The 27,087-nt window shown below is 39.6% G+C and overlaps 25 non-coding genes across 25 annotated transcripts; all 25 read left to right on the forward strand.

Moving 5' to 3' along the window:
* Window positions 1-471: 471 nt before the first annotated feature.
* Window positions 472-611, forward strand: LOC132982631 (U4 spliceosomal RNA). The gene has a single exon (XR_009674743.1). It is a non-coding gene; the product is annotated as a U4 spliceosomal RNA (small nuclear RNA).
* Window positions 612-1,204: 593 nt separating this feature from the next.
* On the forward strand, window positions 1,205-1,344 carry LOC132982664 (U4 spliceosomal RNA). Its single transcript, XR_009674774.1, has one exon. It is a non-coding gene; the product is annotated as a U4 spliceosomal RNA (small nuclear RNA).
* Window positions 1,345-1,945: 601 nt separating this feature from the next.
* On the forward strand, window positions 1,946-2,085 carry LOC132982632 (U4 spliceosomal RNA). The gene has a single exon (XR_009674744.1). It is a non-coding gene; the product is annotated as a U4 spliceosomal RNA (small nuclear RNA).
* A 593-nt stretch (window positions 2,086-2,678) lies between these two features.
* Window positions 2,679-2,818, forward strand: LOC132982633 (U4 spliceosomal RNA). Its single transcript, XR_009674745.1, has one exon. It is a non-coding gene; the product is annotated as a U4 spliceosomal RNA (small nuclear RNA).
* A 593-nt stretch (window positions 2,819-3,411) lies between these two features.
* On the forward strand, window positions 3,412-3,551 carry LOC132982611 (U4 spliceosomal RNA). The gene has a single exon (XR_009674725.1). It is a non-coding gene; the product is annotated as a U4 spliceosomal RNA (small nuclear RNA).
* A 594-nt stretch (window positions 3,552-4,145) lies between these two features.
* Window positions 4,146-4,285, forward strand: LOC132982634 (U4 spliceosomal RNA). The gene has a single exon (XR_009674746.1). It is a non-coding gene; the product is annotated as a U4 spliceosomal RNA (small nuclear RNA).
* A 601-nt stretch (window positions 4,286-4,886) lies between these two features.
* LOC132982659 (U4 spliceosomal RNA) lies at window positions 4,887-5,026 on the forward strand. Its single transcript, XR_009674769.1, has one exon. It is a non-coding gene; the product is annotated as a U4 spliceosomal RNA (small nuclear RNA).
* Window positions 5,027-5,619: 593 nt separating this feature from the next.
* LOC132982635 (U4 spliceosomal RNA) lies at window positions 5,620-5,759 on the forward strand. The gene has a single exon (XR_009674747.1). It is a non-coding gene; the product is annotated as a U4 spliceosomal RNA (small nuclear RNA).
* Window positions 5,760-6,353: 594 nt separating this feature from the next.
* On the forward strand, window positions 6,354-6,493 carry LOC132982637 (U4 spliceosomal RNA). Its single transcript, XR_009674749.1, has one exon. It is a non-coding gene; the product is annotated as a U4 spliceosomal RNA (small nuclear RNA).
* Window positions 6,494-7,094: 601 nt separating this feature from the next.
* Window positions 7,095-7,234, forward strand: LOC132982638 (U4 spliceosomal RNA). Its single transcript, XR_009674750.1, has one exon. It is a non-coding gene; the product is annotated as a U4 spliceosomal RNA (small nuclear RNA).
* Window positions 7,235-7,835: 601 nt separating this feature from the next.
* LOC132982661 (U4 spliceosomal RNA) lies at window positions 7,836-7,975 on the forward strand. Its single transcript, XR_009674771.1, has one exon. It is a non-coding gene; the product is annotated as a U4 spliceosomal RNA (small nuclear RNA).
* A 593-nt stretch (window positions 7,976-8,568) lies between these two features.
* On the forward strand, window positions 8,569-8,708 carry LOC132982640 (U4 spliceosomal RNA). Its single transcript, XR_009674751.1, has one exon. It is a non-coding gene; the product is annotated as a U4 spliceosomal RNA (small nuclear RNA).
* Window positions 8,709-9,302: 594 nt separating this feature from the next.
* Window positions 9,303-9,442, forward strand: LOC132982641 (U4 spliceosomal RNA). The gene has a single exon (XR_009674752.1). It is a non-coding gene; the product is annotated as a U4 spliceosomal RNA (small nuclear RNA).
* A 601-nt stretch (window positions 9,443-10,043) lies between these two features.
* On the forward strand, window positions 10,044-10,183 carry LOC132982642 (U4 spliceosomal RNA). Its single transcript, XR_009674753.1, has one exon. It is a non-coding gene; the product is annotated as a U4 spliceosomal RNA (small nuclear RNA).
* A 593-nt stretch (window positions 10,184-10,776) lies between these two features.
* Window positions 10,777-10,916, forward strand: LOC132982643 (U4 spliceosomal RNA). Its single transcript, XR_009674754.1, has one exon. It is a non-coding gene; the product is annotated as a U4 spliceosomal RNA (small nuclear RNA).
* Window positions 10,917-11,510: 594 nt separating this feature from the next.
* On the forward strand, window positions 11,511-11,650 carry LOC132982644 (U4 spliceosomal RNA). Its single transcript, XR_009674755.1, has one exon. It is a non-coding gene; the product is annotated as a U4 spliceosomal RNA (small nuclear RNA).
* A 601-nt stretch (window positions 11,651-12,251) lies between these two features.
* Window positions 12,252-12,391, forward strand: LOC132982645 (U4 spliceosomal RNA). Its single transcript, XR_009674756.1, has one exon. It is a non-coding gene; the product is annotated as a U4 spliceosomal RNA (small nuclear RNA).
* Window positions 12,392-12,992: 601 nt separating this feature from the next.
* On the forward strand, window positions 12,993-13,132 carry LOC132982652 (U4 spliceosomal RNA). Its single transcript, XR_009674763.1, has one exon. It is a non-coding gene; the product is annotated as a U4 spliceosomal RNA (small nuclear RNA).
* A 601-nt stretch (window positions 13,133-13,733) lies between these two features.
* On the forward strand, window positions 13,734-13,873 carry LOC132982657 (U4 spliceosomal RNA). The gene has a single exon (XR_009674767.1). It is a non-coding gene; the product is annotated as a U4 spliceosomal RNA (small nuclear RNA).
* Window positions 13,874-14,452: 579 nt separating this feature from the next.
* On the forward strand, window positions 14,453-14,592 carry LOC132982646 (U4 spliceosomal RNA). Its single transcript, XR_009674757.1, has one exon. It is a non-coding gene; the product is annotated as a U4 spliceosomal RNA (small nuclear RNA).
* Window positions 14,593-15,186: 594 nt separating this feature from the next.
* On the forward strand, window positions 15,187-15,326 carry LOC132982647 (U4 spliceosomal RNA). The gene has a single exon (XR_009674758.1). It is a non-coding gene; the product is annotated as a U4 spliceosomal RNA (small nuclear RNA).
* A 601-nt stretch (window positions 15,327-15,927) lies between these two features.
* Window positions 15,928-16,067, forward strand: LOC132982649 (U4 spliceosomal RNA). Its single transcript, XR_009674760.1, has one exon. It is a non-coding gene; the product is annotated as a U4 spliceosomal RNA (small nuclear RNA).
* A 601-nt stretch (window positions 16,068-16,668) lies between these two features.
* On the forward strand, window positions 16,669-16,808 carry LOC132982653 (U4 spliceosomal RNA). Its single transcript, XR_009674764.1, has one exon. It is a non-coding gene; the product is annotated as a U4 spliceosomal RNA (small nuclear RNA).
* Window positions 16,809-17,401: 593 nt separating this feature from the next.
* On the forward strand, window positions 17,402-17,541 carry LOC132982605 (U4 spliceosomal RNA). Its single transcript, XR_009674720.1, has one exon. It is a non-coding gene; the product is annotated as a U4 spliceosomal RNA (small nuclear RNA).
* A 579-nt stretch (window positions 17,542-18,120) lies between these two features.
* On the forward strand, window positions 18,121-18,260 carry LOC132982606 (U4 spliceosomal RNA). The gene has a single exon (XR_009674721.1). It is a non-coding gene; the product is annotated as a U4 spliceosomal RNA (small nuclear RNA).
* The last annotated feature ends 8,827 nt before the right edge of the window (window positions 18,261-27,087 follow it).

Consider the following 27,087-nt stretch of genomic DNA (forward strand, 5'->3'; position numbering starts at 1 on the left):
AAGCCATCTAAGCTGTAGTAAATTAGCAGTATGCTGATTTTAAGATGATTCACATAGGCTAGATTGTTATCCTATAAATGTAGGATTTGCTAATCAAACCAGGACTAGCGTGACATCCAAAAGGCAGAGTTTGTGGTCAGTGAGCCAATCACTAGTAAGCTCAGCTTTTCATGGTGCTGAAACTGCCATTGATAGGCTAGAATTCTGGCTTACATGAAAACAACCTTACCAAGCTTAGCTTGATAATTATAGCCCAAGCTAATCATAATGGAAACACGGATGAAATTATCCACATAGTATTGGATTTCAACATCGAGCCCTGTGACTTTTTGAGTGAAGAAGCCATTAAAGTGCACCACAAACATGTAATTATTCTGAAAATACACGATATCCAGTGAGGCCTGACAAAATGAACCACGTGTGCAGTGGGCATTGTAGGAAGTCAAACTTCAACTCATACCTGTCAAGGGTATTCTTGTGCAGAGGCAATATCGTAGTCCATGAAGTTCTACTGAGACGTGATTATTGCTGGTTGAAAACTTAACCCAATTCCCGCCTAGATGACTTGAAATATAGTCAGCAACGGCAATTTTTGATAGTCTCTCAGGAGACTTGATCATTTGTACTAATGACAACTACTAAGGACACTCGGCAAATGCTTGGATAAAACGGCAAGAGTAAAAGCTTCTCAAGTGCCCCTTCTTGGCGTTTCTTACTCCAATTTATAATACGGAAGCCATCTAAGCTGTAGTAAATTAGCAGTATGCTGATTTTAAGATGATTCACATAGGCTAGATTGTTATCCTATAAATGTAGGATTTGCTAATCAAACCAGGACTAGCGTGACATCCAAAAGGCAGAGTTTGTGGTCAGTGAGCCAATCACTAGTAAGCTCAGCTTTTCATGGTGCTGAAACTGCCATTGATAGGCTAGAATTCTGGCTTACATGAACACAACCTTACCAAGCTTAGCTTGATAATTATAGCCCAAGCTAATCATAATGGAAACACGGATGAAATTATCCACATAGTATTGGATTTCAACATCGAGCCCTGTGACTTTTTGAGTGAAGAAGCCATTAAAGTGCACCACAAACATGTCATTGTTCTGAAAATACACGATATCCAGTGAGGCCTGACAAAATGAACCACGTGTGCAGTGGGAATTGTAGCAAGTCAAACTTCAACTCATACCTGTCAAGGGTATTCTTGTGCAGAGGCAATATCGTAGTCTATGAAGTTCTACTGAGACGTGATTATTGCTGGTTGAAAACTTAACCCAATTCCCGCCTAGATGACTTGAAATATAGTCAGCAACGGCAATTTTTGATAGTCTCTCAGGAAACTTGATCATTTGTACCAATGACAACTACTAAAGGACACTGGGCACATACCAAATGCTCAGATAAAACCGCAAGAGTAAGAGCTTTTCAAGTCCCCCTTCTTGGCGTTTCTTACTCCAATTTATAATACGAAAGCCATCTAAGGTGTAGTAAATTAGCAGTATGCTGATTTTAAGATGATTCACATAGGCTAGATTGTTATCCTATAAATGTAGGATTTGCTAATCAAACCGGGACTAGCGTGACATCCAAAAGGCGGAGTTTGTGGTCAGTGAGCCAATCACTAGTAAGCTCAGCTTTTCATGGTGCTGAAACTGCCATTGATAGGCTAGAATTCTGGCTTACATGAAAACAACCTTACCAAGCTTAGCTTGATAATTATAGCCCAAGCTAATCATAATGGAAACACGGATGAAATTATCCACATAGTATTGGATTTCAACATCGAGCCCTGTGACTTTTTGAGTGAAGAAGCCATTAAAGTGCACCACAAACATGTAATTATTCTGAAAATACACGATATCCAGTGAGGCCTGACAAAATGAACCACGTGTGCAGTGGGCATTGTAGGAAGTCAAACTTCAACTCATACCTGTCAAGGGTATTCTTGTGCAGAGGCAATATCGTAGTCCATGAAGTTCTACTGAGACGTGATTATTGCTGGTTGAAAACTTAACCCAATTCCCGCCTAGATGACTTGAAATATAGTCAGCAACGGCAATTTTTGATAGTCTCTCAGGAGACTTGATCATTTGTACTAATGACAACTACTAAGGACACTCGGCAAATGCTTGGATAAAACGGCAAGAGTAAAAGCTTCTCAAGTGCCCCTTCTTGGCGTTTCTTACTCCAATTTATAATACGGAAGCCATCTAAGCTGTAGTAAATTAGCAGTATGCTGATTTTAAGATGATTCACATAGGCTAGATTGTTATCCTATAAATGTAGGATTTGCTAATCAAACCGGGACTAGCGTGACATCCAAAAGGCGGAGTTTGTGGTCAGTGAGCCAATCACTAGTAAGCTCAGCTTTTCATGGTGCTGAAACTGCCATTGATAGGCTAGAATTCTGGCTTACATGAAAACAACCTTACCAAGCTTAGCTTGATAATTATAGCCCAAGCTAATCATAATGGAAACACGGATGAAATTATCCACATAGTATTGGATTTCAACATCGAGCCCTGTGACTTTTTGAGTGAAGAAGCCATTAAAGTGCACCACAAACATGTAATTATTCTGAAAATACACGATATCCAGTGAGGCCTGACAAAATGAACCACGTGTGCAGTGGGCATTGTAGGAAGTCAAACTTCAACTCATACCTGTCAAGGGTATTCTTGTGCAGAGGCAATATCGTAGTCCATGAAGTTCTACTGAGACGTGATTATTGCTGGTTGAAAACTTAACCCAATTCCCGCCTAGATGACTTGAAATATAGTCAGCAACGGCAATTTTTGATAGTCTCTCAGGAGACTTGATCATTTGTACTAATGACAACTACTAAGGACACTCGGCAAATGCTTGGATAAAACGGCAAGAGTAAAAGCTTCTGAAGTGCCCCTTCTTGGCGTTTCTTACTCCAATTTATAATACGGAAGCCATCTAAGCTGTAGTAAATTAGCAGTATGCTGATTTTAAGATGATTCACATAGGCTAGATTGTTATCCTATAAATGTAGGATTTGCTAATCAAACCAGGACTAGCGTGACATCCAAAAGGCAGAGTTTGTGGTCAGTGAGCCAATCACTAGTAAGCTCAGCTTTTCATGGTGCTGAAACTGCCATTGATAGGCTAGAATTCTGGCTTACATGAAAACAACCTTACCAAGCTTAGCTTGATAATTATAGCCCAAGCTAATCATAATGGAAACACGGATGAAATTATCCACATAGTATTGGATTTCAACATCGAGCCCTGTGACTTTTTGAGTGAAGAAGCCATTAAAGTGCACCACAAACATGTAATTATTCTGAAAATACACGATATCCAGTGAGGCCTGACAAAATGAACCACGTGTGCAGTGGGCATTGTAGGAAGTCAAACTTCAACTCATACCTGCCAAGGGTATTCTTGCGCAGAGGCAATATCGTAGTCCATGAAGTTCTACTGAGACGTGATTATTGCTGGTTGAAAACTTAACCCAATTCCCGCCTAGATGACTTGAAATATAGTCAGCAATGGCAATTTTTGATAGTCTCTCAGGAGACTTGATCATTTGTACCAATGACAACTACTAAAGGACACTCGGCAAATGCTCAGATAAAACCGCAAGAGTAAGAGCTTTTCAAGTCCCCCTTCTTGGCGTTTCTTACTCCAATTTATAATACGAAAGCCATCTAAGCTGTAGTAAATAAGCAGTATGCTGATTTTAAGATGATTCACATAGGCTAGATTGTTATCCTATAAATGTAGGATTTGCTAATCAAACCGGGACTAGCGTGACATCCAAAAGGCGGAGTTTGTGGTCAGTGAGCCAATCACTAGTAAGCTCAGCTTTTCATGGTGCTGAAACTGCCATTGATAGGCTAGAATTCTGGCTTACATGAAAACAACCTTACCAAGCTTAGCTTGATAATTATAGCCCAAGCTAATCATAATGGAAACACGGATGAAATTATCCACATAGTATTGGATTTCAACATCGAGCCCTGTGACTTTTTGAGTGAAGCAGCCATTAAAGTGCACCACAAACATGTAATTATTCTGAAAATACACGATATCCAGTGAGGCCTGACAAAATGAACCACGTGTGCAGTGGGCATTGTAGGAAGTCAAACTTCAACTCATACCTGTCAAGGGTATTCTTGTGCAGAGGCAATATCGTAGTCCATGAAGTTCTACTGAGACGTGATTATTGCTGGTTGAAAACTTAACCCAATTCCCGCCTAGATGACTTGAAATATAGTCAGCAACGGCAATTTTTGATAGTCTCTCAGGAGACTTGATCATTTGTACCAATGACAACTACTAAAGGACACTGGGCACATAGCAAATGCTCAGATAAAACCGCAAGAGTAAGAGCTTTTCAAGTCCCCCTTCTTGGCGTTTCTTACTCCAATTTATAATACGAAAGCCATCTAAGGTGTAGTAAATTAGCAGTATGCTGATTTTAAGATGATTCACATAGGCTAGATTGTTATCCTATAAATGTAGGATTTGCTAATCAAACCGGGACTAGCGTGACATCCAAAAGGCGGAGTTTGTGGTCAGTGAGCCAATCACTAGTAAGCTCAGCTTTTCATGGTGCTGAAACTGCCATTGATAGGCTAGAATTCTGGCTTACATGAAAACAACCTTACCAAGCTTAGCTTGATAATTATAGCCCAAGCTAATCATAATGGAAACACGGATGAAATTATCCACATAGTATTGGATTTCAACATCGAGCCCTGTGACTTTTTGAGTGAAGCAGCCATTAAAGTGCACCACAAACATGTAATTATTCTGAAAATACACGATATCCAGTGAGGCCTGACAAAATGAACCACGTGTGCAGTGGGCATTGTAGGAAGTCAAACTTCAACTCATACCTGTCAAGGGTATTCTTGTGCAGAGGCAATATTGTAGTCCATGAAGTTCTACTGAGACGTGATTATTGCTGGTTGAAAACTTAACCCAATTCCCGCCTAGATGACTTGAAATACAGTCAGCAACGGCAATTTTTGATAGTCTCTCAGGAGACTTGATCATTTGTACTAATGACAACTACTAAGGACACTCGGCAAATGCTTGGATAAAACGGCAAGAGTAAAAGCTTCTCAAGTGCCCCTTCTTGGCGTTTCTTACTCCAATTTATAATACGGAAGCCATCTAAACTGTAGTAAATTAGCAGTATGCTGATTTTAAGATGATTCACATAGGCTAGATTGTTATCCTATAAATGTAGGATTTGCTAATCAAACCGGGACTAGCGTGACATCCAAAAGGCGGAGTTTGTGGTCAGTGAGCCAATCACTAGTAAGCTCAGCTTTTCATGGTGCTGAAACTGCCATTGATAGGCTAGAATTCTGGCTTACATGAAAACAACCTTACCAAGCTTAGCTTGATAATTATAGCCCAAGCTAATCATAATGGAAACACGGATGAAATTATCCACATAGTATTGGATTTCAACATCGAGCCCTGTGACTTTTTGAGTGAAGAAGCCATTAAAGTGCACCACAAACATGTAATTATTCTGAAAATACACGATATCCAGTGAGGCCTGACAAAATGAACCACGTGTGCAGTGGGCATTGTAGGAAGTCAAACTTCAACTCATACCTGTCAAGGGTATTCTTGTGCAGAGGCAATATCGTAGTCCATGAAGTTCTACTGAGACGTGATTATTGCTGGTTGAAAACTTAACCCAATTCCCGCCTAGATGACTTGAAATATAGTCAGCAACGGCAATTTTTGATAGTCTCTCAGGAGACTTGATCATTTGTACCAATGACAACTACTAAAGGACACTCGGCAAATGCTCAGATAAAACCGCAAGAGTAAGAGCTTTTCAAGTCCCCCTTCTTGGCGTTTCTTACTCCAATTTATAATACGAAAGCCATCTAAGCTGTAGTAAATTAGCAGTATGCTGATTTTAAGATGATTCACATAGGCTAGATTGTTATCCTATAAATGTAGGATTTGCTAATCAAACCGGGACTAGCGTGACATCCAAAAGGCGGAGTTTGTGGTCAGTGAGCCAATCACTAGTAAGCTCAGCTTTTCATGGTGCTGAAACTGCCATTGATAGGCTAGAATTCTGGCTTACATGAAAACAACCTTACCAAGCTTAGCTTGATAATTATAGCCCAAGCTAATCATAATGGAAACACGGATGAAATTATCCACATAGTATTGGATTTCAACATCGAGCCCTGTGACTTTTTGAGTGAAGCAGCCATTAAAGTGCACCACAAACATGTAATTATTCTGAAAATACACGATATCCAGTGAGGCCTGACAAAATGAACCACGTGTGCAGTGGGCATTGTAGGAAGTCAAACTTCAACTCATACCTGTCAAGGGTATTCTTGTGCAGAGGCAATATCGTAGTCCATGAAGTTCTACTGAGACGTGATTATTGCTGGTTGAAAACTTAACCCAATTCCCGCCTAGATGACTTGAAATATAGTCAGCAACGGCAATTTTTGATAGTCTCTCAGGAGACTTGATCATTTGTACCAATGACAACTACTAAAGGACACTGGGCACATAGCAAATGCTCAGATAAAACCGCAAGAGTAAGAGCTTTTCAAGTCCCCCTTCTTGGCGTTTCTTACTCCAATTTATAATACGAAAGCCATCTAAGGTGTAGTAAATTAGCAGTATGCTGATTTTAAGATGATTCACATAGGCTAGATTGTTATCCTATAAATGTAGGATTTGCTAATCAAACCGGGACTAGCGTGACATCCAAAAGGCAGAGTTTGTGGTCAGTGAGCCAATCACTAGTAAGCTCAGCTTTTCATGGTGCTGAAACTGCCATTGATAGGCTAGAATTCTGGCTTACATGAAAACAACCTTACCAAGCTTAGCTTGATAATTATAGCCCAAGCTAATCATAATGGAAACACGGATGAAATTATCCACATAGTATTGGATTTCAACATCGAGCCCTGTGACTTTTTGAGTGAAGAAGCCATTAAAGTGCACCACAAACATGTAATTATTCTGAAAATACACGATATCCAGTGAGGCCTGACAAAATGAACCACGTGTGCAGTGGGCATTGTAGGAAGTCAAACTTCAACTCATACCTGTCAAGGGTATTCTTGTGCAGAGGCAATATCGTAGTCCATGAAGTTCTACTGAGACGTGATTATTGCTGGTTGAAAACTTAACCCAATTCCCGCCTAGATGACTTGAAATATAGTCAGCAACGGCAATTTTTGATAGTCTCTCAGGAGACTTGATCATTTGTACCAATGACAACTACTAAAGGACACTGGGCACATAGCAAATGCTCAGATAAAACCGCAAGAGTAAGAGCTTTTCAAGTCCCCCTTCTTGGCGTTTCTTACTCCAATTTATAATACGAAAGCCATCTAAGGTGTAGTAAATTAGCAGTATGCTGATTTTAAGATGATTCACATAGGCTAGATTGTTATCCTATAAATGTAGGATTTGCTAATCAAACCGGGACTAGCGTGACATCCAAAAGGCGGAGTTTGTGGTCAGTGAGCCAATCACTAGTAAGCTCAGCTTTTCATGGTGCTGAAACTGCCATTGATAGGCTAGAATTCTGGCTTACATGAAAACAACCTTACCAAGCTTAGCTTGATAATTATAGCCCAAGCTAATCATAATGGAAACACGGATGAAATTATCCACATAGTATTGGATTTCAACATCGAGCCCTGTGACTTTTTGAGTGAAGCAGCCATTAAAGTGCACCACAAACATGTAATTATTCTGAAAATACACGATATCCAGTGAGGCCTGACAAAATGAACCACGTGTGCAGTGGGCATTGTAGGAAGTCAAACTTCAACTCATACCTGTCAAGGGTATTCTTGTGCAGAGGCAATATTGTAGTCCATGAAGTTCTACTGAGACGTGATTATTGCTGGTTGAAAACTTAACCCAATTCCCGCCTAGATGACTTGAAATACAGTCAGCAACGGCAATTTTTGATAGTCTCTCAGGAGACTTGATCATTTGTACTAATGACAACTACTAAGGACACTCGGCAAATGCTTGGATAAAACGGCAAGAGTAAAAGCTTCTCAAGTGCCCCTTCTTGGCGTTTCTTACTCCAATTTATAATACGGAAGCCATCTAAACTGTAGTAAATTAGCAGTATGCTGATTTTAAGATGATTCACATAGGCTAGATTGTTATCCTATAAATGTAGGATTTGCTAATCAAACCGGGACTAGCGTGACATCCAAAAGGCGGAGTTTGTGGTCAGTGAGCCAATCACTAGTAAGCTCAGCTTTTCATGGTGCTGAAACTGCCATTGATAGGCTAGAATTCTGGCTTACATGAAAACAACCTTACCAAGCTTAGCTTGATAATTATAGCCCAAGCTAATCATAATGGAAACACGGATGAAATTATCCACATAGTATTGGATTTCAACATCGAGCCCTGTGACTTTTTGAGTGAAGAAGCCATTAAAGTGCACCACAAACATGTAATTATTCTGAAAATACACGATATCCAGTGAGGCCTGACAAAATGAACCACGTGTGCAGTGGGCATTGTAGGAAGTCAAACTTCAACTCATACCTGTCAAGGGTATTCTTGTGCAGAGGCAATATCGTAGTCCATGAAGTTCTACTGAGACGTGATTATTGCTGGTTGAAAACTTAACCCAATTCCCGCCTAGATGACTTGAAATATAGTCAGCAACGGCAATTTTTGATAGTCTCTCAGGAGACTTGATCATTTGTACCAATGACAACTACTAAAGGACACTCGGCAAATGCTCAGATAAAACCGCAAGAGTAAGAGCTTTTCAAGTCCCCCTTCTTGGCGTTTCTTACTCCAATTTATAATACGAAAGCCATCTAAGCTGTAGTAAATTAGCAGTATGCTGATTTTAAGATGATTCACATAGGCTAGATTGTTATCCTATAAATGTAGGATTTGCTAATCAAACCGGGACTAGCGTGACATCCAAAAGGCGGAGTTTGTGGTCAGTGAGCCAATCACTAGTAAGCTCAGCTTTTCATGGTGCTGAAACTGCCATTGATAGGCTAGAATTCTGGCTTACATGAAAACAACCTTACCAAGCTTAGCTTGATAATTATAGCCCAAGCTAATCATAATGGAAACACGGATGAAATTATCCACATAGTATTGGATTTCAACATCGAGCCCTGTGACTTTTTGAGTGAAGCAGCCATTAAAGTGCACCACAAACATGTAATTATTCTGAAAATACACGATATCCAGTGAGGCCTGACAAAATGAACCACGTGTGCAGTGGGCATTGTAGGAAGTCAAACTTCAACTCATACCTGTCAAGGGTATTCTTGTGCAGAGGCAATATCGTAGTCCATGAAGTTCTACTGAGACGTGATTATTGCTGGTTGAAAACTTAACCCAATTCCCGCCTAGATGACTTGAAATATAGTCAGCAACGGCAATTTTTGATAGTCTCTCAGGAGACTTGATCATTTGTACCAATGACAACTACTAAAGGACACTGGGCACATAGCAAATGCTCAGATAAAACCGCAAGAGTAAGAGCTTTTCAAGTCCCCCTTCTTGGCGTTTCTTACTCCAATTTATAATACGGAAGCCATCTAAACTGTAGTAAATTAGCAGTATGCTGATTTTAAGATGATTCACATAGGCTAGATTGTTATCCTATAAATGTAGGATTTGCTAATCAAACCGGGACTAGCGTGACATCCAAAAGGCGGAGTTTGTGGTCAGTGAGCCAATCACTAGTAAGCTCAGCTTTTCATGGTGCTGAAACTGCCATTGATAGGCTAGAATTCTGGCTTACATGAAAACAACCTTACCAAGCTTAGCTTGATAATTATAGCCCAAGCTAATCATAATGGAAACACGGATGAAATTATCCACATAGTATTGGATTTCAACATCGAGCCCTGTGACTTTTTGAGTGAAGCAGCCATTAAAGTGCACCACAAACATGTAATTATTCTGAAAATACACGATATCCAGTGAGGCCTGACAAAATGAACCACGTGTGCAGTGGGCATTGTAGGAAGTCAAACTTCAACTCATACCTGTCAAGGGTATTCTTGTGCAGAGGCAATATCGTAGTCCATGAAGTTCTACTGAGACGTGATTATTGCTGGTTGAAAACTTAACCCAATTCCCGCCTAGATGACTTGAAATATAGTCAGCAACGGCAATTTTTGATAGTCTCTCAGGAGACTTGATCATTTGTACTAATGACAACTACTAAGGACACTCGGCAAATGCTTGGATAAAACGGCAAGAGTAAAAGCTTCTCAAGTGCCCCTTCTTGGCGTTTCTTACTCCAATTTATAATACGGAAGCCATCTAAACTGTAGTAAATTAGCAGTATGCTGATTTTAAGATGATTCACATAGGCTAGATTGTTATCCTATAAATGTAGGATTTGCTAATCAAACCGGGACTAGCGTGACATCCAAAAGGCGGAGTTTGTGGTCAGTGAGCCAATCACTAGTAAGCTCAGCTTTTCATGGTGCTGAAACTGCCATTGATAGGCTAGAATTCTGGCTTACATGAAAACAACCTTACCAAGCTTAGCTTGATAATTATAGCCCAAGCTAATCATAATGGAAACACGGATGAAATTATCCACATAGTATTGGATTTCAACATCGAGCCCTGTGACTTTTTGAGTGAAGAAGCCATTAAAGTGCACCACAAACATGTAATTATTCTGAAAATACACGATATCCAGTGAGGCCTGACAAAATGAACCACGTGTGCAGTGGGCATTGTAGGAAGTCAAACTTCAACTCATACCTGTCAAGGGTATTCTTGTGCAGAGGCAATATCGTAGTCCATGAAGTTCTACTGAGACGTGATTATTGCTGGTTGAAAACTTAACCCAATTCCCGCCTAGATGACTTGAAATATAGTCAGCAACGGCAATTTTTGATAGTCTCTCAGGAGACTTGATCATTTGTACCAATGACAACTACTAAAGGACACTCGGCAAATGCTCAGATAAAACCGCAAGAGTAAGAGCTTTTCAAGTCCCCCTTCTTGGCGTTTCTTACTCCAATTTATAATACGAAAGCCATCTAAGCTGTAGTAAATTAGCAGTATGCTGATTTTAAGATGATTCACATAGGCTAGATTGTTATCCTATAAATGTAGGATTTGCTAATCAAACCGGGACTAGCGTGACATCCAAAAGGCGGAGTTTGTGGTCAGTGAGCCAATCACTAGTAAGCTCAGCTTTTCATGGTGCTGAAACTGCCATTGATAGGCTAGAATTCTGGCTTACATGAAAACAACCTTACCAAGCTTAGCTTGATAATTATAGCCCAAGCTAATCATAATGGAAACACGGATGAAATTATCCACATAGTATTGGATTTCAACATCGAGCCCTGTGACTTTTTGAGTGAAGCAGCCATTAAAGTGCACCACAAACATGTAATTATTCTGAAAATACACGATATCCAGTGAGGCCTGACAAAATGAACCACGTGTGCAGTGGGCATTGTAGGAAGTCAAACTTCAACTCATACCTGTCAAGGGTATTCTTGTGCAGAGGCAATATCGTAGTCCATGAAGTTCTACTGAGACGTGATTATTGCTGGTTGAAAACTTAACCCAATTCCCGCCTAGATGACTTGAAATATAGTCAGCAACGGCAATTTTTGATAGTCTCTCAGGAGACTTGATCATTTGTACCAATGACAACTACTAAAGGACACTGGGCACATAGCAAATGCTCAGATAAAACCGCAAGAGTAAGAGCTTTTCAAGTCCCCCTTCTTGGCGTTTCTTACTCCAATTTATAATACGGAAGCCATCTAAACTGTAGTAAATTAGCAGTATGCTGATTTTAAGATGATTCACATAGGCTAGATTGTTATCCTATAAATGTAGGATTTGCTAATCAAACCGGGACTAGCGTGACATCCAAAAGGCGGAGTTTGTGGTCAGTGAGCCAATCACTAGTAAGCTCAGCTTTTCATGGTGCTGAAACTGCCATTGATAGGCTAGAATTCTGGCTTACATGAAAACAACCTTACCAAGCTTAGCTTGATAATTATAGCCCAAGCTAATCATAATGGAAACACGGATGAAATTATCCACATAGTATTGGATTTCAACATCGAGCCCTGTGACTTTTTGAGTGAAGCAGCCATTAAAGTGCACCACAAACATGTAATTATTCTGAAAATACACGATATCCAGTGAGGCCTGACAAAATGAACCACGTGTGCAGTGGGCATTGTAGGAAGTCAAACTTCAACTCATACCTGTCAAGGGTATTCTTGTGCAGAGGCAATATCGTAGTCCATGAAGTTCTACTGAGACGTGATTATTGCTGGTTGAAAACTTAACCCAATTCCCGCCTAGATGACTTGAAATATAGTCAGCAACGGCAATTTTTGATAGTCTCTCAGGAGACTTGATCATTTGTACCAATGACAACTACTAAAGGACACTGGGCACATAGCAAATGCTCAGATAAAACCGCAAGAGTAAGAGCTTTTCAAGTCCCCCTTCTTGGCGTTTCTTACTCCAATTTATAATACGAAAGCCATCTAAGGTGTAGTAAATTAGCAGTATGCTGATTTTAAGATGATTCACATAGGCTAGATTGTTATCCTATAAATGTAGGATTTGCTAATCAAACCGGGACTAGCGTGACATCCAAAAGGCAGAGTTTGTGGTCAGTGAGCCAATCACTAGTAAGCTCAGCTTTTCATGGTGCTGAAACTGCCATTGATAGGCTAGAATTCTGGCTTACATGAAAACAACCTTACCAAGCTTAGCTTGATAATTATAGCCCAAGCTAATCATAATGGAAACACGGATGAAATTATCCACATAGTATTGGATTTCAACATCGAGCCCTGTGACTTTTTGAGTGAAGAAGCCATTAAAGTGCACCACAAACATGTAATTATTCTGAAAATACACGATATCCAGTGAGGCCTGACAAAATGAACCACGTGTGCAGTGGGCATTGTAGGAAGTCAAACTTCAACTCATACCTGTCAAGGGTATTCTTGTGCAGAGGCAATATCGTAGTCCATGAAGTTCTACTGAGACGTGATTATTGCTGGTTGAAAACTTAACCCAATTCCCGCCTAGATGACTTGAAATACAGTCAGCAACGGCAATTTTTGATAGTCTCTCAGGAGACTTGATCATTTGTACCAATGACAACTACTAAAGGACACTGGGCACATAGCAAATGCTCAGATAAAACCGCAAGAGTAAGAGCTTTTCAAGTCCCCCTTCTTGGCGTTTCTTACTCCAATTTATAATACGAAAGCCATCTAAGGTGTAGTAAATTAGCAGTATGCTGATTTTAAGATGATTCACATAGGCTAGATTGTTATCCTATAAATGTAGGATTTGCTAATCAAACCGGGACTAGCGTGACATCCAAAAGGCGGAGTTTGTGGTCAGTGAGCCAATCACTAGTAAGCTCAGCTTTTCATGGTGCTGAAACTGCCATTGATAGGCTAGAATTCTGGCTTACATGAAAACAACCTTACCAAGCTTAGCTTGATAATTATAGCCCAAGCTAATCATAATGGAAACACGGATGAAATTATCCACATAGTATTGGATTTCAACATCGAGCCCTGTGACTTTTTGAGTGAAGAAGCCATTAAAGTGCACCACAAACATGTAATTATTCTGAAAATACACGATATCCAGTGAGGCCTGACAAAATGAACCACGTGTGCAGTGGGCATTGTAGGAAGTCAAACTTCAACTCATACCTGTCAAGGGTATTCTTGTGCAGAGGCAATATTGTAGTCCATGAAGTTCTACTGAGACGTGATTATTGCTGGTTGAAAACTTAACCCAATTCCCGCCTAGATGACTTGAAATATAGTCAGCAACGGCAATTTTTGATAGTCTCTCAGGAGACTTGATCATTTGTACTAATGACAACTACTAAGGACACTCGGCAAATGCTTGGATAAAACGGCAAGAGTAAAAGCTTCTTGGCGTTTCTTACTCCAATTTATAATACGGAAGCCATCTAAGCTGTAGTAAATTAGCAGTATGCTGATTTTAAGATGATTCACATAGGCTAGATTGTTATCCTATAAATGTAGGATTTGCTAATCAAACCAGGACTAGCGTGACATCCAAAAGGCAGAGTTTGTGGTCAGTGAGCCAATCACTAGTAAGCTCAGCTTTTCATGGTGCTGAAACTGCCATTGATAGGCTAGAATTCTGGCTTACATGAAAACAACCTTACCAAGCTTAGCTTGATAATTATAGCCCAAGCTAATCATAATGGAAACACGGATGAAATTATCCACATAGTATTGGATTTCAACATCGAGCCCTGTGACTTTTTGAGTGAAGAAGCCATTAAAGTGCACCACAAACATGTAATTATTCTGAAAATACACGATATCCAGTGAGGCCTGACAAAATGAACCACGTGTGCAGTGGGCATTGTAGGAAGTCAAACTTCAACTCATACCTGTCAAGGGTATTCTTGTGCAGAGGCAATATCGTAGTCCATGAAGTTCTACTGAGACGTGATTATTGCTGGTTGAAAACTTAACCCAATTCCCGCCTAGATGACTTGAAATATAGTCAGCAACGGCAATTTTTGATAGTCTCTCAGGAGACTTGATCATTTGTACCAATGACAACTACTAAAGGACACTCGGCAAATGCTCAGATAAAACCGCAAGAGTAAGAGCTTTTCAAGTCCCCCTTCTTGGCGTTTCTTACTCCAATTTATAATACGAAAGCCATCTAAGCTGTAGTAAATAAGCAGTATGCTGATTTTAAGATGATTCACATAGGCTAGATTGTTATCCTATAAATGTAGGATTTGCTAATCAAACCGGGACTAGCGTGACATCCAAAAGGCGGAGTTTGTGGTCAGTGAGCCAATCACTAGTAAGCTCAGCTTTTCATGGTGCTGAAACTGCCATTGATAGGCTAGAATTCTGGCTTACATGAAAACAACCTTACCAAGTTTAGCTTGATAATTATAGCCCAAGCTAATCATAATGGAAACACGGATGAAATTATCCACATAGTATTGGATTTCAACATCGAGCCCTGTGACTTTTTGAGTGAAGCAGCCATTAAAGTGCACCACAAACATGTAATTATTCTGAAAATACACGATATCCAGTGAGGCCTGACAAAATGAACCACGTGTGCAGTGGGCATTGTAGGAAGTCAAACTTCAACTCATACCTGTCAAGGGTATTCTTGTGCAGAGGCAATATCGTAGTCCATGAAGTTCTACTGAGACGTGATTATTGCTGGTTGAAAACTTAACCCAATTCCCGCCTAGATGACTTGAAATATAGTCAGCAACGGCAATTTTTGATAGTCTCTCAGGAGACTTGATCATTTGTACCAATGACAACTACTAAAGGACACTGGGCACATAGCAAATGCTCAGATAAAACCGCAAGAGTAAGAGCTTTTCAAGTCCCCCTTCTTGGCGTTTCTTACTCCAATTTATAATACGAAAGCCATCTAAGCTGTAGTAAATTAGCAGTATGCTGATTTTAAGATGATTCACATAGGCTAGATTGTTATCCTATAAATGTAGGATTTGCTAATCAAACCGGGACTAGCGTGACATCCAAAAGGCGGAGTTTGTGGTCAGTGAGCCAATCACTAGTAAGCTCAGCTTTTCATGGTGCTGAAACTGCCATTGATAGGCTAGAATTCTGGCTTACATGAAAACAACCTTACCAAGCTTAGCTTGATAATTATAGCCCAAGCTAATCATAATGGAAACACGGATGAAATTATCCACATAGTATTGGATTTCAACATCGAGCCCTGTGACTTTTTGAGTGAAGCAGCCATTAAAGTGCACCACAAACATGTAATTATTCTGAAAATACACGATATCCAGTGAGGCCTGACAAAATGAACCACGTGTGCAGTGGGCATTGTAGGAAGTCAAACTTCAACTCATACCTGTCAAGGGTATTCTTGTGCAGAGGCAATATCGTAGTCCATGAAGTTCTACTGAGACGTGATTATTGCTGGTTGAAAACTTAACCCAATTCCCGCCTAGATGACTTGAAATATAGTCAGCAACGGCAATTTTTGATAGTCTCTCAGGAGACTTGATCATTTGTACCAATGACAACTGCTAAAGGACACTGGGAACATAGCAAATGCTCAGATAAAACCGCAAGAGTAAGAGCTTTTCAAGTCCCCCTTCTTGGCGTTTCTTACTCCAATTTATAATACGAAAGCCATCTAAGGTGTAGTAAATTAGCAGTATGCTGATTTTAAGATGATTCACATAGGCTAGATTGTTATCCTATAAATGTAGGATTTGCTAATCAAACCGGGACTAGCGTGACATCCAAAAGGCGGAGTTTGTGGTCAGTGAGCCAATCACTAGTAAGCTCAGCTTTTCATGGTGCTGAAACTGCCATTGATAGGCTAGAATTCTGGCTTACATGAAAACAACCTTACCAAGCTTAGCTTGATAATTATAGCCCAAGCTAATCATAATGGAAACACGGATGAAATTATCCACATAGTATTGGATTTCAACATCGAGCCCTGTGACTTTTTGAGTGAAGAAGCCATTAAAGTGCACCACAAACATGTAATTATTCTGAAAATACACGATATCCAGTGAGGCCTGACAAAATGAACCACGTGTGCAGTGGGCATTGTAGGAAGTCAAACTTCAACTCATACCTGCCAAGGGTATTCTTGTGCAGAGGCAATATCGTAGTCCATGAAGTTCTACTGAGACGTGATTATTGCTGGTTGAAAACTTAACCCAATTCCCGCCTAGATGACTTGAAATACAGTCAGCAACGGCAATTTTTGATAGTCTCTCAGGAGACTTGGTCATTTGTACTAATGACAACTACTAAGGACACTCGGCAAATGCTTGGATAAAACTGCAAGAGTAAAAGCTTCTCAAGTGCCCCTTCTTGGCGTTTCTTACTCCAATTTATAATACGGAAGCCATCTAAACTGTAGTAAATTAGCAGTATGCTGATTTTAAGATGATTCACATAGGCTAGATTGTTATCCTATAAATGTAGGATTTGCTAATCAAACCGGGACTAGCGTGACATCCAAAAGGCGGAGTTTGTGGTCAGTGAGCCAATCACTAGTAAGCTCAGCTTTTCATGGTGCTGAAACTGCCATTGATAGGCTAGAATTCTGGCTTACATGAAAACAACCTTACCAAGTTTAGCTTGATAATTATAGCCCAAGCTAATCATAATGGAAACACGGATGAAATTATCCACATAGTATTGGATTTCAACATCGAGCCCTGTGACTTTTTGAGTGAAGAAGCCATTAAAGTGCACCACAAACATGTAATTATTCTGAAAATACACGATATCCAGTGAGGCCTGACAAAATGAACCACGTGTGCAGTGGGCATTGTAGGAAGTCAAACTTCAACTCATACCTGTCAAGGGTATTCTTGTGCAGAGGCAATATCGTAGTCCATGAAGTTCTACTGAGACGTTATTATTGCTGGTTGAAAACTTAACCCAATTCCCGCCTAGATGACTTGAAATATAGTCAGCAACGGCAATTTTTGATAGTCTCTCAGGAGACTTGATCATTTCTACTAATGACAACTACTAAGGACACTCGGCAAATGCTTGGATAAAACGGCAAGAGTAAAAGCTTCTTGGCGTTTCTTACTCCAATTTATAATACGGAAGCCATCTAAGCTGTAGTAAATTAGCAGTATGCTGATTTTAAGATGATTCACATAGGCTAGATTGTTATCCTATAAATGTAGGATTTGCTAATCAAACCAGGACTAGCGTGACATCCAAAAGGCAGAGTTTGTGGTCAGTGAGCCAATCACTAGTAAGCTCAGCTTTTCATGGTGCTGAAACTGCCATTGATAGGCTAGAATTCTGGCTTACATGAAAACAACCTTACCAAGCTTAGCTTGATAATTATAGCCCAAGCTAATCATAATGGAAACACGGATGAAATTATCCACATAGTATTGGATTTCAACATCGAGCCCTGTGACTTTTTGAGTGAAGAAGCCATTAAAGTGCACCACAAACATGTAATTATTCTGAAAATACACGATATCCAGTGAGGCCTGACAAAATGAACCACGTGTGCAGTGGGCATTGTAGGAAGTCAAACTTCAACTCATACCTGTCAAGGGTATTCTTGTGCAGAGGCAATATCGTAGTCCATGAAGTTCTACTGAGACGTTATTATTGCTGGTTGAAAACTTAACCCAATTCCCGCCTAGATGACTTGAAATATAGTCAGCACCGGCAATTTTTGATAGTCTCTCAGGAGACTAGATCATTTGTACTAATGACAACTACTAAGGACACTCGGCAAATGCTTGGATAAAACGGCAAGAGTAAAAGCTTCTCAAGTGCCCCTTCTTGGCGTTTCTTACTCCAATTTATAATACGGAAGCCATCTAAGCTGTAGTAAATTAGCAGTATGCTGATTTTAAGATGATTCACATAGGCTAGATTGTTATCCTATAAATGTAGGATTTGCTAATCAAACCAGGACTAGCGTGACATCCAAAAGGCAGAGTTTGTGGTCAGTGAGCCAATCACTAGTAAGCTCAGCTTTTCATGGTGCTGAAACTGCCATTGATAGGCTAGAATTCTGGCTTACATGAACACAACCTTACCAAGCTTAGCTTGATAATTATAGCCCAAGCTAATCATAATGGAAACACGGATGAAATTATCCACATAGTATTGGATTTCAACATCGAGCCCTGTGACTTTTTGAGTGAAGAAGCCATTAAAGTGTACCACAAACATGTAATTATTCTGAAAATACCCAAGCTAATCATAATGGAAACACAGATGAAATTATCCACATAGTATTGGATTTCAATACTTAACCCAATTCCCACCTAGATGACTTGAATTATAGTTACCCAATGACAACTACACACTGATTTTGTGCCGATGCCAAATGCTGGGATGAAATGACAAGAGTAAAGGCTTTCCACCTAGGTGACTTGAATTTTAGTCAGCAAGTGCTTATTGCCTGTCATTTGTTTGTGACTTCCGGTGTTCCTGCTGCAAGCCTTAAGCGGACACTCGACAAACTGCAGGATTTTTCCCTTCAGCATTGGCTCCGTTTTTCATGACCGGAGGTTGCAGCTTGGACAGGACCAAAAAGTGGGTTATTCAGCAATTTTCAGTGGGTTGCTATGGTTTGTCTGTAAAATAAAATGGTGTAAAACAAAAAGTATATGATGAGCGAAGAGTAAGCTAATTTCATTGTTGAAAAATATCAAATATTCGATTTTCCAGTGGTGTGTCCTTAGGCTAGACCAGTTGAGAACCACTGCTCTACATCATTAAGAATCCCTAACTCTTACCATTCATCCTTCACAACTGTTCTTTCTGTTTTGTGTCTGTGCAAGTGTATTTCATAACGACAAAGTTCATAAGCCATCTCACTTGGCTAATAAAACATTTATGTATATTCAAACAGTCAGAGAAACACCTAGAACCAGCTCAAGGAGACTGTGAAGGTGGGAACACTCGTCGTGAAACTCGTCTGAAGCTGGCAGGTGTAAATGTTTATCTGACCTAAAGTGACCTCAAACAGCTATAAGCAAAGTTCTCGCTAAGTGGGTCAGTTGCCCAGAGGGGAGGGAGTTCCCACATGAATGTGACAGTGTTAACAAAGGTATCAGTCAAATAGAAACTGTCATTCAAATAGTTTTTCCTGTTATTGTCTGAACTTTCGGTTGCTCTTTGTACTTTGCTATGTGGGCGGACCCATCCTTCCATTATAACTGTTAAAACAAAACAGAAAGAATCAGTTGGAACTGAATGTGCTGAATGACTTCCTCTTCCCCTTTTATTCAGATGTATTTTATGAGAAAACATTGTTGGCCAGTCATAAAGTCTGCTCTTGTATAAAAAAAACAACATTGTCCTGTAATGATTCACAAACATCCTTCTGCTTTTCGGCATGTATGCCTTAATTGGACCTATAGCTTTTTTAAGGTAGAGTTTAGGATTTCCTCATAAAAAATGTTCAATTGAAATGATAACTGTTGTCTTGAAAAACAAGTTATTATCAAAATTCAACAGCCCCTTAGAATTAACGATTTCACTATGCAGGACATTTTTCTTTTGTGTTTGGTGGTGAGGGAGTTGTACCAGGAGGAAATGTTGAAGTTGATAATACATTTAACGAGTGAGCAGCTTAATCTGCCTTCTCATACCTCCAAAACTCCCCTCTTCACTTGTTAAATCATGTTGATTTTTTTTCTTACTCTGGTTGCAGATGAGGGCCTGCATTCTCTTTGCCAGAGGGAGTAACAAGTGGACGGATTGTACTGGAGTCACAGGGATACTATAGGAGGTCAAAGTTGACATAACAACGGCACATAGTAAATATTTGACAACAAAAAATACTTTTCCATGAAACTAAAAATTAAATATGTATGTGAGTTATGCATGGTTCGTCCAAGGCCGTTTGAAACTACAAATTACTTCAGCCAATAAACATTTATGTGCTCCAGAGGATAGACCTATTCTCATTGTGTAATTCACTCCTCACCCACTGATTAAATTCGATAGGTACTTAACCATCCGACTCGGAGCAGGAATACACATCTACACAGAGGACAGGATCTGCCTGCTGGAAATCAGCAGATTGAATCCTGTTCTCAGCTGGCTGATGGGGTCCGGCAGTTTTAATTGAGTTGTTTAGTGTTTTCAAACTGGCAATTTAATCCTGGTGTTGGTGTCAAAGGGTGGAAAGGGAGGAGAGAGGGTGATTTTGGGAAACTTAGCTGAGCTTTAATTACAACTGATTATCATGCGGCTGGAGATGGGGATTATTGCATCTTCCTTTCAAAGGGGAGAACATTTTTATATTAAGTGCACAGTAAAAAAAACAACAATTTCCATTTAAAACCACTGGAAAACAGTGGAACAGGGGACGGTTGTTTGTGGGAACTTACAGGTCTTGCATGAAAATGTGCACATGTGTTGCATTCTTATTTTGTTAGTTTAGGTTAGTTAGTTGCACTCGTCCCTGTCCTGATATTTTTGCTCACAATCTCTGTTGATATGGCTTTTGACGGCAGAGAAAAAGAAATCTGGGAGCCAGGGTGGTTTGGGAGAAATCTCGCGCGAGAGTTGAAGAACAATCTTTTGGACTCACATTTGGGCCGAACAGACGAAAATTATTTATGTCAGACATTTCCATCTCTTTTTTTCAGTACAAAGTGAGACACGGGCCTTTTCCGAAGATCCACAGTTCAGTATGCAGTACGAACTATTCAGTATGGAGTTTCAGTATACTGAACTTTCATGGTCATTCAGTATGCATCTTTTGGGTCCACCTCAGTATACTGAACATTTCAGTATGGATACTAACTTCCGGGTTTCATGCAGTATGGATCGGATGCGTGCTTTCAGGAAATTAATTGTATTTTACCCACAATGCTGTGCGAAATTAAACGTAAATCGTCACTTCATGTGCGCCTCCAAATCAAAACAAACGAGCGTGGATTGATTTAATCAAATTTTAATCTAGAGTTAAAGTCCTGTCTGAAATCGCTACTTTAAATTAATAACAGAAAATATAACAAATATCTGCATTATTATAAAAACTTTCCCCCTCTATTGAAATAATGATTTCACTATTTAAATGTGTCTTTATTGGTTTATTTTATATTCTGTATCTTACTGTCTTTCATTTGTACTTTTCTTTATGTACTGTATGTTATTTAGTTATTTAATCTGCCTTTTACTTGATTTACATTGTGATATTGTTTTTTGTTTACCTGACTGTATATGCGCATTACTCTTCTTGAATAAAGCTAAACAAAAAAAACAAAAAAATAAAACGGGTGAATGCGGCCGGTTCGGGTAACGTAAATGACGTCACTTCCATACTGAATGAATCAGACGAAGTAGGAACAAATATCTACCTACTGTGCGCGCCGACTGAATAGTAGGTACTAAACAGTATGCAGCATGGATAGTACGTACTGCCTACTGACAGATTGAGTAGGTACTTGGCAATTCGGATACAGCCACGCATTTTGAGTTTCTCTACATGTGGTTAACCATGTGGTTAATCGTGCTTACGGGACAACTGTGCTAGTGTGAGTGCGCCCAAAGTCACTCCTCGGCTAAACATCCTTGCAAGGATTTTTTAAGCTAAGTTAGGAGCTCTCTGAGAGGATTCTCAGAATGTTTGTGAATACTGGATTCAGCCTCGACGCCAAACACAAACTATGTTTCTGCTGCTGCAGTAAACATTTAAAAACCATTACAAACGTGAGTTGTCCGGCTGAAATAATGCTCCGCTAATGAAATAACACATACTGCTGCTGAAACATGCATATTAAGAAAAAAAATCTATCAAATCACTGACTGATTGAGGTTCATAAACTTAACTTAGTCAAATACAAGCTCGTCTTTGGTTAGAATTCTGCCTCATGCCCTCAAAATAATAGTAACCTTTATATAACAAAAACATGTCTTCCTTCCATGGTCACACAAAGGTTTTGTGATGTCAGTCGTTGTCCCGGGGGAAATTTAGTCAACACAAAATATAGCTCACATCCTGCAAATCAATAGACAACAGACAAAAAATGTATTGGTCACATTCACTGTGAAACCACCAGTAGCCAGGTCCTGGTTAGTTACTTTACATTTACTTTTTTACACCTTTATTTTGACAGATACAGTCCATTTATATAGCGGCTTCACATCGGATTTAAATGTAATATAGGGCTTTAGAAGGAAGTTTGCTTTAGCCTTTTTCTCTGCCACTGGCGGTAAACCAACCAGTTTTTGTGTTTTGAGTGACAGCCCTGATGATCATTTACAATATAGAGATAATACATTTAAATCGTACTTTCCATGGTTAAACCACTGATTACATGCTAGTAAAGAAAACATACCCATAATTGGTCTTGTCAGGAAAAAGCAGCGGCGAGGCTTTAATGTTGCTGCTGGATTGCACATGAATTATGGTGCCGTTAATTTGATACAGAGTGATCCCTCCCTGCTGGTGTAACTCTCCAATATGGCTTCCCTTTGGCTCTCTGGCTCCAAAATTGGATCTTTAGAGCCCACAGGGTGTTGGTGTTCTTTATAATGTGGCCAGTCCAAACGGTGAAGAACCGATCCAGCTGTGATATGACAACTAACACATCTGTCTATGTTTCCACCAACTCTTTTTCCCCCCTCCGTTTCTCTATAGGAACTCCATCTGTGTTTCTGTCCATGTTATTTTCACACTGTGTCTAAAAATGTCCCCATTTGTCCTTCTCATGAGACTCAGACATGATGTTCCATAATCAGAGTGAAGAGTGAAATGCTGCAACGTGTTCCTTCTTTGGAAAAGGAAGAACGAAAATCACAGCATGACACGTTCAGAAAAGACATGGCGTACGATTCAACACAATTTTGTCAGCATTGTGATAATACTGGAGACAGTTGTCACAATTTGGCAGCATGAAGCCTGAAATATTGTCAGCTTAGAGGGCAAAAATAGACATGTAGAGAAATATTAAGTTATCACTGTTTACAGAAATAACTGAATTCTTGAATTTGAGCAGTTCCCTAATGGTTTAACATTGTGGAAAATATGTGTTCTCATAAAGAGTCGGCAGATCAAATGTTTATGTTGGTATTCAGAGTAGAGATGACACAACAAAAATTCATGTCATTGATATGCTAAGCTAATAATAGCTCTGCTGTGGAACTGAAGCACAAGAAAGCAACAGAGAGTATATTCCCCCAACTCCAAACTATTCTTCTAGTTTTAGTTTTTAAACCCTAATCCCTACATACTCAGCGTCAGCGCCACAGTTTTGCTCCATTGGACGGAGAACGCTCTGCCCAGCTGGATCCGTTTCTAAAAATGTGAGCGCAGCCATGATCAGCTGTACACACATCACAGGAGAACTACAAGATCACGCAGGAATCAAGAGGAAAATGTGCAAAGAAAATGTTGCTTTGTCTTTTTATGATGATGATTTGTTTTTGTTTTTTTGGTGCTTGTTTTGAGGTACTGTTGATAAAGTGATGAAAAAACAAGATTGCAAGGCCATACATTGTGTTTTATTTTGAAATTGACTGGACACTGTGCGTTTCCTTGTCTGACTTCCCGTCCGAGGTTGTTATATATTCTGTCCAACTTGACGCGTGCCTGCATCGTCCCTTTCCAAGCCCGGCGCAGTCTAGGCCTGTGAAGGCTGTTTCGTCATGAGCCGGGGATCCAGCCAAAGATTTCTGCCTTTTAATAAGACAGTTTTTTCTTACCACTGTAACTTTTGCTGCTTTGCTAAAGTGCTCATGATGGATAGGCCAGGTCTTTGTAATATAGCAATAAGTAAGGTCTTTTTACCTGCTTTTTTTAAAGTGTCTCGAGATAACACTTGTTATGAGTTGACGCTATACAAATAAAAATTGATTGATTGATCGTCCTCCGTCGAAAATAGACTCGCAGCGTATTTGAAACGGAGCAGAGACGTAGTGGAGCTGGAAGCACGCTCCGGAGAACGACCACCGCGCTTGCTGTGGAAACACAATGATTGACTAGAGTGGCAGGGAATTAAGGTGTGGTCCGAGCGCTGACGGACCGCAGCGTGCACAGAGTATGTTGAAGTTGGGGGTCAACTTCTGGCTTGCTCCTGATAAAGATCCAATAGAATTACACGTGTTTACTGCATGAGTCCAAAGAAAGAAAAACCTCACGGGCTTACTCTCTTGCTTCTATCAGAGCCGAGTTGCATCTTGATATTGAGATCTATGTGCTCTTAATGTTATCTTATAATATTGTCCTTGTTTTTAAATATATACATCACCATTTCTCTCCCCTTTTTAAATCGCCATTGTCTTACCTTTTTTCTTGGAAACTTAAACTTTTTTCTGCATGTTTTTTATAATAGATAGAAAGATACTTTATTCATAGCATATAGCATCCAGTAGCAGGTTACAAAGACGTACATGACATGAAACATTTGTTATATATTAAACCACAAAACTGACGCCCCCCCTCCCATACATATATATTAACCTGAAAAAAAGATTTAAAGAATACCTCTAGATGAATCAAAACTTAAACTGTGCAATTAAAAATAGACTTATACAAGAAATGTACATAACCTGTGCAGAGATAAAAAATATATGTGAGATTTAAACAAGAACCTATAAACAGTTGAGGAAAAAAATCAGTAATTAGACCTGAATATATTAAAAAAAAGTGTTGACCTTCTGATGTTGTGTTGTTTATATATGTACAGCAATGTTTAAAAAGAAGATAGTGCCAAGAAACAGACATTAAATAACAGGCAGTGCAAACATTAAAGGTGCGATTTAAATGAGGGGTGATGTTCGTCAAGAGTGAGGTTGGCATCAAAATATCATTTTCTGAATTTGTGTGCTGCATTCTCAGTTTGGTTTGTGCTAGAATGTGGTTACCAGTAAACACGTAGTTAGTATTAAAAGCACAGAAATAAAATCCATCTCCGCCATCGTAATAAAACATTATAATGAGGCCTGAGATATGAATGCAATATTTTCTTCCTCTCTCTCTCTCACTCTCTCACCTCGGAGACACCTAATTGGCCGCAGTGTCAGGTTTTGCTTGCCTCCCCACTCCCATGATGCTTGCCTGCTGGGCATACATCAGCTCAGGATTAACGGCAGGCGGAGGTCAGCACATAATCACCCCTGATGAATATGGAGGAGGGCCTTTGGGTTTACACGGGAGGACTGCCAAAAATGATAACGACCCCTCCTCCAGTGCCTCCCCGAGGACCTGTACACTCTCATCTCAAGGTTGTAACTAAAACACCTTGTGGGGGGAGGGCGGCATTGGAGGGCTTTGCCTCTTAAGTCATGAGCTAATGTGATAGATTTTATTTTATTTTTTTAAAGTCCCCGGTTTGTTCTGAAATGTGATCTGTGAGGCCTCATCTGCATGTCAAAGCTTTAACATCAATGTGTGATACAGATGAGCCTTTAAAGTTGGGAGGATTAACATGAGGTATAGTGTATGAAAATTCATACAGGCAGCATTTAACCTTAAAATACTGTGACTATCCGAGTCACGCAAAGATGCAGAACGTTTGCAGCGACAGAGTATTTAGCACAATTAAATTTTAACAATCTTTAAGGACTGTTTTCTCTCTCCATTGGCCAAAAGGGAAAGCAACAAAGCACATCCTACATTATAAAATACATTAATCACAAAAGTCAGATTCCTTCTTTACCAGAGGCTAGTTGTCAAACATCTCATTTATCCCATATTCTAAATCAATCCCAGCAATGTCCCAATAACAGTCTTAAACAACAAACAGATGTACCACTTTAAAAAAAAAAAATTTATGAAATGATTAAGCACTGTTTTTTGGTTTGACTGCCTCTTTTTTTAATAACCTCACTTCATTACTCTTATTCTGCCAAAGTTTAACAGCACTCTGCAACAGTCTGACTGAATTAAAAGCACAGTTTATTGCTCATCTTGATAAAGCATCTCCTTTTTTTTGCACAACAGCAGAATGATGGGAACATGCAAAAAAAAAGGAAGTTGTGCTTCCTTTTGTATGTTATCTGACAATTCTGTTTGAAATTTGCATGGAAACGTGGCTCAGGTTTTTTTTTTTTTTTAACATACGATTATTTAGAATCAGAAGTATTTTCTCCTCTCTCACAATGTTTTGTGATATGTTAAACTGCACACCACCAGAAACAACCACACAAACACTACCATAAAAAAAGCAGTTACACTGATGAACCCTTACTAAAGAAAAATTTATTTTGGCTTTTAATTTAATTACTTTGATTTTGTACGGAAATGTTTGAGCTCTTGTGTTGATTACTGATTTGTTTTTGCATCAAGGAATTGCACTAAAAAATATTAATTTTTCAAATGAAAAGTACAAATACATGGTCTTCCATTCATGAAGTCAAGCATTTAGGGAGTGGCTGTAGCTTAGTTATAGGATCAGTCGTCTCTTAACCAGAAGATTGGTGGTTTGATCCCCAGCTCCTGCAGCCACATGTCCAATGTGTCCTTGGGCAAGACACTTAACCCCAAGTTGCTCCCGCTGCTTCATCGGCAGAGTGTGAATATGTCTAAATGGGATTAGTTAATTCTGATGG

The sequence above is a fragment of the Labrus mixtus genome, chromosome 10 (genome assembly GCF_963584025.1).
Source record: "Labrus mixtus chromosome 10, fLabMix1.1, whole genome shotgun sequence".
In the NCBI taxonomy this organism is placed as follows: domain Eukaryota; kingdom Metazoa; phylum Chordata; class Actinopteri; order Labriformes; family Labridae; genus Labrus; species Labrus mixtus.